The 11,952-nt window shown below is 40.4% G+C and overlaps 1 long non-coding RNA gene across 1 annotated transcript; it reads right to left on the bottom strand.

The window, feature by feature from the left end:
• Positions 1–981: 981 nt before the first annotated feature.
• LOC116184573 (uncharacterized) lies at positions 982–11,427 on the bottom strand. Its single transcript, XR_004149329.2, has 3 exons — positions 10,386–11,427; positions 9,783–9,998; positions 982–1,130 (listed from the first exon to the last, which is right to left on the bottom strand). It is a non-coding gene; the product is annotated as an uncharacterized LOC116184573 (long non-coding RNA).
• Positions 11,428–11,952: the final 525 nt, after the last annotated feature.

Here is an 11,952-nt window from a genome sequence, read left to right as displayed (position 1 = left end):
ACCTTGCATCTAATTATCTGCACTAACAAGATCCCCTCTCAGTCCTCTCCAGACTAAACAGGCCCAGATCCCTCAGTCCCTGAACCATCTTCATGGGCCTCTGCTGGACCTTCTCCAGTAGCTCATTTTCCTTGTTCTGAGGAGCCCAGAACTGGACACAGCACTCTGGTGCACTGTCAGCACTTTGCACTGTCAGCCCAATTTAGCCCAGTTATCCAAAAGAATGTGTGCGGTACCACGTAGGGTGATCAAAATCTTTGAAGCTTTTCTGCTCTGCCAGGGATAGCTTCACACGTGGAGTCCTTCATTCCAGTAGCCACAATCAGGCTAGCATGGGTCCAGAGACCAAGGTAGCACCAGCTGAATGCCAGACACTTTGGTTTGATTTGGTTTGGGTCTGTTTTTTGTATGTGTTTGTCTTTCAGAAGTAACAGCTCTGAGCTTCAGAATAATTACAAGCCCTGAAGCCATCCATGGGTACAAGAAGGTTTTGTGGCAGGTCATTCACCATCCAGAAGAGTTTTTTTGGGGGCAGGAGAGTGTGCAAAATTCAACAAAACAAATCATGTAAAATGAAGCCACAGTAAACAGTGTGAGAGTAGACAGCTAAGTAAGTTATTTACCACTAACTCTACTGCCAGTTTTTAGAGGGACATAAACAAAGCCAGTTTTTTAGATTTAATCCAGAACCAATGAAGAAATAGAGAATTGACAGAGAAGCATGAGTGCTGCAGAGTCTCACTTAAATCAGGATAACACTTGCATCCATCAGCAATCAACTGCCCTGTTAGAGCATATCAAGAGATAATGGGGAAGTAATGTCTGATACTATGCATCTTTTTGAGATGCTTATTCCACTGTTTCTTTACAAAGTTCTGTACCATGCCATGAAACACCTCGGTGCAGATTTAAAAAGATTTATGTAAACAGCTCTGCAACACTTGCACTGAGGAGCTGATAAACCACCTGTACCTGATTCCCCCCTGGGCATGGCAGAACAGATGGGTCCCTTTGATGCTCAGTTCCAGGTGATTACCTAAGGACAGCAGCAGCACAAGCAAGACATTCCAATATTGTCCTTCATCTTCCACATCCTCCAAGATTTCTGGTGGAGGTACAGCCAGCAGCCACTATAAATAACAAGAATTTGTCAAGAGTCATGTTGCTAGTCTAGAATAAAGCTGTAAATGCATAAAGGTACTGCAACAGGTACATGCAGATTAGTATCTTTAGAATTTTTACAGCATGTGTTCTGGAAAAATAAGACAGAAAGAGGCTCCCTCAGTTCTCACACAGAGTCCATATTAAGGTAGGTAACTATGTCTTTTGGTTCCCTCCATAAACATTTCAAGCTCCACCTTAAACTGAGTTACTTTTCTCAGATTTATCATTTACATGGGTGAAGAGTGACCAAGCTACAAAAATGTGAATGTTGATTTTTTATTATAGGGAAAGCACAGAGAAAAGTGAATGAAAATGAGTATTTTAAAAAGAGACAACCTAACTGAAATAATTCTGGGAGCACCTTTTTTAACTTCTTTTGAACAATAACCCAGCCTATTAGCAGACCCCTCCACAAGATCATGTTAGTAACCTACTGCAGGATTGATCTGGCCATCAGGTTGCCTGTAAACTCTTCTTCACCACTGATTAGGGCACATGCTGCTAGATGGAGTCCTTCCACTAATTCCAGTAAATTTTACATCCATGCAATTCTGAGAAACACTGAAAAACAACAGAGTACATGTGTGGACTACTGCAGCCATCAGGGGCACCATGCGTTCATTAAGCTTGATGCTTAGAAGGTCATGAGTAAGAAGCATTGTGCATGCAGCCCATCTGCAATTCCAGTGCACTGTAATTCCTAAAAATCATATTTGTGGGTATATTGAGGTGACTACCTTCCATTTGTCAGCCAGTTAGCAGGAGTTTCAAAAGCGACTTGGAGGAAGGTAGATATTCATATCCACAGGGCACTGCTGGAAAAGGAGCTTCAGCCTGCACAAGGCCCCTTGACTTCTGCTCTGGTAACTGAAGGACACATGTCAGAGCCATCAGCAGCAAAGTAAATACTGACAGAGAAGCCAAAGTCTCAGATTTCCCAGGGAAATCTCCCAAGAGGAGCTCATTACTCATGGCAGTGGATGGTATTTAAAGCTGACTGAAGCCACCAGTGGGGCAGGGGACACAGTGGGAGAGGAAGGTGTCAGAGATGTACTACAAAGGCTAGAGAGATGGTGGGCAAAGACAGGGTGGGAAAAAAGTTCATGAATGCAAAAGTGGGTGTAAATGCTTAAAAAATCCCTAACAAGGGCATATTTTAAACATCTCAGTTTCACGTTTTTACCTACAAGTCTTGGTTAGGCAAACAAGTCTAGCCCTGTAGCACACCACCACTACTCACCACATCAAGAACACACTTCTGTGCACAAAGGAAAAAGGCTATCTGATTCCTATTGCCTGGGAAACACTGTCAGCATCGTGCGCAGTTCGGCCAAGTTTGTGGCAGACCTTGCAGCCCAGCAGAATGCCAAAATACATGACCTAATGGGCTTTGCACTGCACATGATCTCACCCTTTATTTGGTGATGAATACTTGCCATAAAGCATTTGCTGGGACAAAGAGAATAAAGCAAGAGTGGTATTCATGCTGTTTGCCAAGAAAAATACCAGGATATTTGTTTATGTAATTTGCCAAAAATACCAGGTATCACAATAAACAGGAACTAGGTCAAATTTGTCAGTTATTGACACCACCTACTCAGCTGACTGCAGCTGAAATCATCATTTGGTTCTCCATTTTAAATAATTCAGAGATTACGGGGCTTTGGCTTTTGAGTCAAATACTCATTGCATACATGTATATTATACATTGCTCCTACACACTGAGCTCTTGCAGCATACAATAAGAAAAACCATCTCAAAGAGAACAGAATCAAAGCTTCCCCTAATTTAAGTTAACAAGAGAGGATCACCACTACCTGAAGTGAGTGTGTTCATGAACACATGCAATTCAAAGTGACGTAAGAGCAGTAGAAGGTTACTTTCACCCCTCCACCCTTCTCTGTTTTATTTGGGATCACCCAGACCTGTCAGCTGAATTAGAATGAGCCTTATAACACAGACATATTTCAAATTTGTTGGTTTACTTTTTTTTTTCCCCAAAGTGAGAAGAAAAACAATAGTTCAGGAAAATTTGTACAACATAATGCAAGCTTAAATATTTTTCTCCTTTTTACCTTTTTTTTTTTAATTTTTAGAAGTCTAAAAAGAATCAGTATCAAGACAATTTCTGAGTAGCCTTGTACCTAGATTGAGATTTTGTGGCTGGACATTGCCTCCAAAGAACTCCAAGATGAAGTGCTACTCTACTTTTAGGAAAGATGTTTTAACATCCCAGCCCAGACTATGGAGTTGAAAATTACAAGGAGCAGGAGGAATGCGTAGTGTTAAAAATTGTAAGACCAATGCATTTCCAATTAAGTCTGGTAAAATAAGAAACAGTGAAGGTGAAATACCATTTGAGATAGAAAAGCAAAAGGAAATGAGAGAAAACCTGAATAAGCAATGAAATAATCACATCTGACACACAGCTGTATGCAGTTGAGAGTGAAATGGTTCAAAGGATCATATCTGAGCAGTAATGATCTAAGGTTCACTTCTGCTAAAGTCAGTGAAGACATTGCTGCTGACTTTACCAAGATAGGGATTAGACAGCTCACAGTTTGAAGGCCAAGTGCCAAACATCTTTAAACTGATAACCTCAGAAAAAGATCCCTCATCCATTTGAATCATCTTGAATTCAAGGACTTTGGATTAATTTTGCCAGCCTGCTCCAGCTGGGATGCAGTCATCAGTGGATAAAATGACCATGGGAAAGTGTGCTGTAGGGAAAAAAATTCATGATGGAACACAGTTTTATTTGTACTTTGTTGAATATTTCTTACTAGTGCTGAGTATTATTTTCTCATACTGCAAATACTGTTATGAACAATGAGAAAAAAGAGCACTTGATCTGGTCATAAAAGCTGCTGAATTTCATATCAAAAAGAGCTTCAAGAGAGGCTCTGGACTCCAGATGAGCACTGTATGTGTGTGAGAAAGAATCCATTGTGTCCACTGAAGATCTGATCCTGAATTTAATCAGTTTCTCTTTGCAGCTGTGTACCTTAAACACAGCACATAGCTTTGCCATCAGGCTGTCCTTTCCATCATAAACAACTCAGGCTTCCCTTGAACAAAATATTTGACCTTCAAGTCCTAAAATCCATTCCTCCTCCAGCTCCCTGTCATACATTTCCCAATGTTCATAAGCTATAAATAGAGATAGAGAGAGAGAAAAATAAAGACACTCATTCCCTTGAAACCTTTTTGGCCAGAAGAATTTTGCTGCAGGACACAATGGAAACATGATAACTATTTTGCTTTTAAAAACATTTGAGTTGCTCCACCTAAGCAAGGCCAGCTGATGTCTGAGGCAGTCAGCTATTTTGGTACTGCCATGGAGTTGACCAAGGAGTTGCTGAAATACTAATTCCTTTTGACAGGAGCCCTGTAAGTTAACTCCAGACAATTACCTCTGGAACTTCCCAAAAGACAGACTTCAGCCATGGCAAATTTTATATACATTTGGGAAGGCAGAGAGAAGGTGACTGTTTATTGTATAATGTTGCCAGGCTCAGGGATGCACAGTGGTTACTGGAGAAAGGCCATTTTCAGACCCAGACACTCACTGTCAGGAGGAGACTTGAGTAGAAAATGTGCTGGGGCGGGATTGTTCCAAAGTCTTGATGCTTGCCCTGCAAAATGTCTCTGATCTCTTGCTATGCTGCAAACAGTTCTGATAGTGCAGGTTTCTGCTCTCCACCCAATTTCAGTGAAAGAAAAAAAGAAAAAGAACTTTTCACTGCATATATGGCTGGAGACAGGTTGACTGTATTTCAGTTAGCAAAGCTGCTATGTGAAAAATAAATTGTAATTGACAGGAAACTTAAATTATATGTGATTTATAGGTAATTTAAAATATATGAGTCTCAATTCTAATGCAAATCTCTTCTTTGAAAGCAGAGTTAAATAAACATGCAGATCAACTGCTAGATCTATATTACTGTTTATGGTTTTCAGCTTAACTATTTTGTACTTATGTAACAACTTAAAAACATGCAGAAGGTGAAATACAAGGCTTTTGTTCCTCAAAAAAAAAAGGACCTGCATCATGTTTGGTCATCATATTTTCCTACCATTGGAAAAGAAAAGAATAATCCATCAGCTTTTGGACTGGATCATCAGCCATTTGGACTAACACAAATCCTCCAAAGCAAATACTGTTTATTTGTTTTGGAAAATGAATTAAAAATTACTGTTCACTTTCACCAGAAGAAATAAAAAAACTCTACAGTGTATTAATATAGCCCATGGCCATTTCAGGCAGGTCAAAAAGCACCTTTTGGCTAGTGTGCTCCTGCTGCACACAGAAATTATTGGGGGAAAACCTCCCAGGATGCTTCTCACATTCTACCTTAAACCTGGAGTACTTCTCAAGGTTTAGAGTGAGGGTTCCCTCGCTCTGTGGACAGCCACCACCACCTGTTTGCAATGCCTTTTGCCACTGCTATGTGGACAAACAAGTTAAAAAGCTAAACCAAGCCCACAGCTTCCAGGGCTGACAGGGATACCTTGATGCTGCTCAGAGTATATTACTTAATCAGGACTTCTGCCCATAAGCCAAGGTTGGAAATGACTGGACCAATACCTTTGTTTTCAGAGCCTTGGGAACACCCTAGGAAAACCCTAGATGGTGGCAGAAAACAGAGAAATAAGGCAAAACAGGTGAGAATCTAGAAACAGTCCAAAACATTACATTTTTTTCTACTATACTTTGAGATATGAAAGTTAAAAATCATCATCCAAGGCTGTGTGTGTAGGGCACAGGGATGCAGAACTCACAAGGAGAAACACTGTGCTCTGACCAGGTACCAAGAGTCTTCTTCCCCTTGAGGCATCAGGGTACTGGGACTACCAGAACTGCAGAGAGAAGAATGGAGATTGTCCCCCAAAGCTGAAGAGAGCAGTGATGTTCAGCTCAAGCTCAGCATATCCCCTCACAGGCCTTACACAGTTCATGTGTATGACCTGTTGTATCTCTCAGCAAAATCTGCTACACCTTATTCATAACTTCAGCTCCTCAGGAATGCCACAAATGCCCCACTGTGGAAGTGAGCATTGGGAGACAAGTGTTGGCCACTGCAGGGGCTCCATGGATAACACTTCTGGTCCACACAGCCCTAATTATGGACTACAAATGCTGGTGTGCTGATGTAACACCTTTCACACTGGGTAATTTACTCACTTTCAGGTCTCTTCCATCAGGATCTTGACCACAACACACAAAACCTATATGCTCCTACTCTACACAGTGATCTTCAGGTTCACATCTGTCTCAGTCAACATCAAGATGACTCCCCCCTTATTAAATAATATGTGTAATTCCCTTTGTGCCTTTCTCTCCTATTTTGCAAGGTGACACTCTTGCCTGCCGCCCCACAGTTCTACATTGTTAGAGCTACCAAGATTGAGTGTCTCACAGGCAAAGTAATTTCATTCTTTTCAAAATAATTACAACATTGTTACTTTGTAATGTGAATGGCAAAGGAGATAAGAGAAAATAACCATGGGAAGGTGGAAATAACAATTTAATTCAGGAGGCAATTAAATATCTACTAGTCATAATGTGGACAAAGGGTTTGCCGTGACTCAACAAGTGATAGCTCATCAGCTCAGACACATTTAACTAGGAAGGTGCGCATAAAAAAACAGAGGAGGTTAGTTTAATCTATTTTTTTGGTTTTAAGTACTATTTTTGATAATGACAGTGAGCAGAGAGAAAGAGTAAAATGAGAACATTTGTATATATTGAAGGAAGTATTACGAACAGAGAAAATATAAAGAATGCACATCCCTTACAAAGAGGAATACTTTCTAAAGAAGTCTTAGGCCTGTAGCTTTGGTGCATGCCACTGGAAATTGTGGATGTAATTTCCCACTTGGAATGCTGCTTCTCCCTCCAAACCCTATGAGTATCACGACATTCCCAGTAAAACGTAGCCAGGAATTACCATGGCAAGCATGCCCACAGAGGCTTGTAAACACATGCTGGAAAAGCCCTGACTAGAGTACTTACAAGATAGAATGCAACCACTCAAAGAAGATTTCATGGCTGAGGAAATAAAGGCTTTAAAATGTGCCCAAACATCATGTACAGAAGAGACTGTAATGGCTCTGCAGAACTGTTCCTCCACTTGCCCAAACTGTTTCTAAAAGCAGAGGCACATGCAAAGCCAGAACCAGCACCTCTTCCCATCTGATGGTGAGCCAAGGACACGCAGTCCCACAGACAATATGCTCTGTGCTGGATCTCCAGGCCAAGATTATACAGCAGCTTTGGAAATTTACACACCCAAGGGGAATGAAACACTAAATGTGTTCAGAATCTTTCCAAGCATCCTCTGTTAAGTGCTAAGGCCAAAGATTTAAATGAGCATAAATGGATCTAGAGCCTTCAATGCACTGCCACTGACTAAACACAGAGAGCTGGAAACAGGATCTGCGTTTTCCAATCTTGCTACTTAAAATACACCTTAAATGTTTTTGGAGTGCATGGAGACAATATTTTTGCTAGGGGAATGCCAGCATGGTTGGTAATGGTCATTCAGACTTCCTTGCAGTTGATCTGTAATTATTTTGGCAAAGAGTTCTGGCAGATGGCAGAAGTGTTCACATCAAGCTCTCCAGACAACAGCAGCATTCAGACAATTTCACAGGTGATCTTGGAGTGCCTGACCCCCCTTCATTTTGCTAAACTGTCCTGAATTTATTTGCTGTTTTAAAACACACACCCACCTGTCAGTCACAATAATGCAAGGCAAAGTAACCCCAAGCAAATAAAGGAGAGGTTTTCACTCTTTCAGAATCATTTAGGTTGGAAAAAGACCTTTAAGATCATCAGGTCCAGTAGTATAGTCCAGCCTTCAGAGATATGGTAAACATTACAAGACAAATGTAACAAAAGGTAGGGTGCTCTAAATTAGATCCAAGAGAGCAGTGCAGTGACCCATGGCTTTTCACTGTCCATATCCAGGCCAACCTTGTGTTCAGCTAGTGCTAAACACAGCTCCCAGCCATGAATACAAGGCAGACCTTTACCAAGTTGTACAGCTTTTCCTATCTCACAAGTCACAGTATTGAGAACCATCATATAACACCCTCAAGTGGGGCACCAAGGAAAAAGAATAAGATTTCTCTGCTGGTGTTCTTCCTGGTTGCTGGAACAGAAGCTTAGCATTGCACCTGTGCCTGTTTCAATAATTCCTGCACTGCTTTTTTTTTAAGCGTGTTTGTGTTTTCCATAACGCCAAGCACAAGCCAGATAAACAAAGTGGCTTTCCCCACTTGCTTGAGATGCTCTGTTCTTACAAAATTATGAGCTCAATAACATAAGTCCCTACCTTGTCACCTTGGTTTTTTGAAAATGTTAAGTTTCTTTTATAAGTTTTCTATGCCTTCTAATGTTTACATATTTCTACTGGAGTTTTCACACTGTTTGTGTAAATAATGATTGTTTTGCATTCTTCTTTGGAGGAGGAGAGAATTGATAGACTGTTAGTTTGACTAGTGTGGTTGGAGAAGTAGCAATTTGATCCTCCAATCCACTGTCACTTTTGGAATTCTATATATTGCACGGTCAGGAATAAACTTCCTCTTTTCCCTCCTTAGTATCTAGTGTAAATGTGTGAGTTATTTCGTGTCATAGTGTGACACTAACTTTTTTTTTTTTTAATGAATACCTATTATTAGCACTTATGTGATAGGCTTAAACAGGTACTTTTAGCATCACCTTAACATTGGAAGGGGAAAAGGACGAGACTGCTGTAAGTAAAACTAACCCCCTTTTTTTTTACAGGCCAAAAGTTCTTGAGGCTCTTCAACAGGAGAACAATGTTTATTTTAATGTGGCTGACATGAGAAAATAACAAAACCTCTTTTATAACCAGAGTATAGAAGTAAAACTCTTATCTGCAACCTAAACAGCAAGCAAGTCATCAGTAATATTAGCACGTGACCACAACCTGATAGACAAGAATTTGGCCCCACCATCCAAGATTTCAAAATCCTGTATCATCACAGAAAATTTCCATACTGTATGGGTCTTATAGAAAAATTTTGTCTTGTGGGGAAAAAAAAGTGGGAGCTTTTTACACACAGCAGATATTTGCTGAAACTTTTCAGTAAATTCAGAGTCTGCTTTCTGAGTGAGATGACAGATTCCAAGGAAATTTCTGTCAATACCTAAGCAAATGATTGAAAGTAACTGAGGAAATTACTTTTTTCCAAGAATTATTCATTTTAATATTTGACCATTTCCCCATTATGAATTAAACAACAGTTTTTCATAAACAATAATACTTCTAATTAAAATATGGGGAGAAATAATTTTCCCCCCTGAAAAAAAAATTCCTTTTTAAACAAAATAGTTTTATTTGCTTTCTCTGTTTCTCAGACTTAAGACCAATATAGTCTTCTTGGAAAAATATGTTTCCTTGCAGTCAAACCCATTTCAGCTGGAAGAACGACCTCAGACAAAGCAGCTGTGCTTAAAACTAATAATTAATGCAACTAAAATACCATTACATGTGGGCTCCTGAAAGAATTCTACAAATAATGAACTGCACAGAGAAGGACTTCTGTTTTATAAGAAAGGACACAATAACACAACAAATGCCCACCTTTCAGAAGCAAATATGAACATTGCTGCTGCAACACAGCCATGAGTCCAATGGCTTCTCCAGCCTAGGAGCTTTTTCTTTTCCTGGTAGGGAAGATGTTACAGTCATGGAAGGTGGGTTTTCTAGGGTGAAGCCCATCCTTTGTGCTCCAGATGTGCTGATCTCTGCCATTTCCCCCCAAAAAACCTGTCAGCACCTTTCCCAGGGGGACAGGGTCTGCCAAGAGAATATTGGAGAACAGGTCAATGCATTTATATGGCCATAAACTAAAAGAGAAGTTTTTCCACTCAAGACAAGGAGAAATTTCTTTCCATTGAGGGTGGCAGAGGACTGGGAGTTTTCCAGGGAGGGTGTGGAGTCTCCCTCTCTAGAGATACTCCACCTGCTCCAGGTGACCCTGGAGCAGGGGGGTTGGAGTGGGTGATGTACAGAGTTCCCCTCCAGCCCCAGCCACTCTGTGATTCTCTAAAAACACTGTCCCACCATCTGACAAAATTCTGTGAGGCCAGCCTGAGTCACAACTGGTATCTAACTGCTTTCCACTTCTTGCACTTCTACTGCAGGCAATGACTTCCACAGCTTAATTAGACATTGTGTACTTACCAGTTCCAGCTGAAATTGCTGTACTGTGTAAAAATCGTTCCACATGCATCAGGGTCCAGTTGATTTTACAGACTTTGTGATGGGCCATGTTCTCCTCTCCTGCTAATCATGAGCCAGCAGTCAACCTACCGAGTCAGTCACTCCCTGTGCAAAAGCCAATCCATAACTTTTATCAGTTTTCTTGTTCTTTCCTTTCAGGACAAAGAAGATCTAGTAGGTTCACTGGTCTGATGCCCCTAGATAAACAGTAAGAAACCCACACTATGGGTAGTTAAATTCTGTGTTGCCTGACGTGTCTACTTTACTGCATGCCTAGAAGCTAGGATGCATTTTACCAGGAATATAATTTTTAATGCCCTCATTTTTTTTTTTTTTATGGCATTAATGAAGTGCTCAGACCCCACTCTTCTTCACATCATTTCACCCTCAGTAAAAAAAAAAATATTCAAAATTAGCACTGTTTAAAGGTATCACAAGCACATTCTCATTAGTAACTTGAAATGCCTGATCACATTCTTGTAGTTCTTGCTGGAAATGTATCCACAGGGGTCTTACCCAGCTTGACCTTCTTAATCATTGCTTTTCCTTGCAGCATTGATGCTCTGAATTCTTAGGCATCCATACAGCCCAGGTACAGACTAAGAATGCAGCATGTCACCTCTCAGGTCAGCAACAATAGGGCTGTACCAGTGTTAGAACCATATTCCTACTTAATATCTGACAGCAGTCTGGATTCCCTCCTCTTGCTATAACATGTAATAAAATGCTGCATAGCATTCCCAGGAGCTACTTCACTTTGTCCCGACTCCTTGTGTTCTTGCTTCAGCTTGGTCTGAAGCTCATTAACCTTGTGCTCCATTCCATTTGCATTTGAGGACAAAAACACCATCACAGTCATGCACAACTTGGAAACTTCGTTCCTGTGTATCCACACAGTGGATACTCTCAATAGTAATGCCCTGAATTTGTTTCCTGAAAATTCACTGTTTTCCCAAAGTATTAGCACTAATTTTTATGGGATTTTGGTAAACTCTTTAGCATTTGGCATCTATATCTCCTTACCTAATAGACACCAGCTTCAAAATTTTTGTTTTTTAACAGCCTTTGTGTTCCAGCTTCTTCTAAACTCGGTTATGATCCAGTTCCTACCAAATTTACTTGAACAAAACTTTAGCTTGATATAAGCAGAAGATTTAGGTAAAGATGAGGGAAGGGAAAAAAATCATCAACACATTTGATTTCTAAGGGACCATTCTTTTGGCAAGACAGTTCTAAGCATCAGCCAGCTACAGGACACCTGGATTAGAGCGATGGATTTAGAAGAATCCAAACTGATCCTAAACTTTTTAATCCGTGATGTGCAGAATACATAAAAAGCACATGTGTACTTCTTGCAGAAGAAGATTCCCAAACATTAGTTATTTAATTCCAGATTCCAAAATGGCTTCAGTCCCAGCAGTTAAAAATCTCAAGCAGAATGAGGGTGACTCCCAGAGAAGCATCTGAATGATCATACAGGATAGTTTTACTTAACATTCACCTGCTATACTGAACCAAATGGATTAAA

This window comes from Lonchura striata, chromosome Z (genome assembly GCF_046129695.1).
Source record: "Lonchura striata isolate bLonStr1 chromosome Z, bLonStr1.mat, whole genome shotgun sequence".
Lineage (NCBI taxonomy): Eukaryota > Metazoa > Chordata > Aves > Passeriformes > Estrildidae > Lonchura > Lonchura striata.
This window is presented reverse-complemented; position numbering and strand designations above follow the sequence as displayed.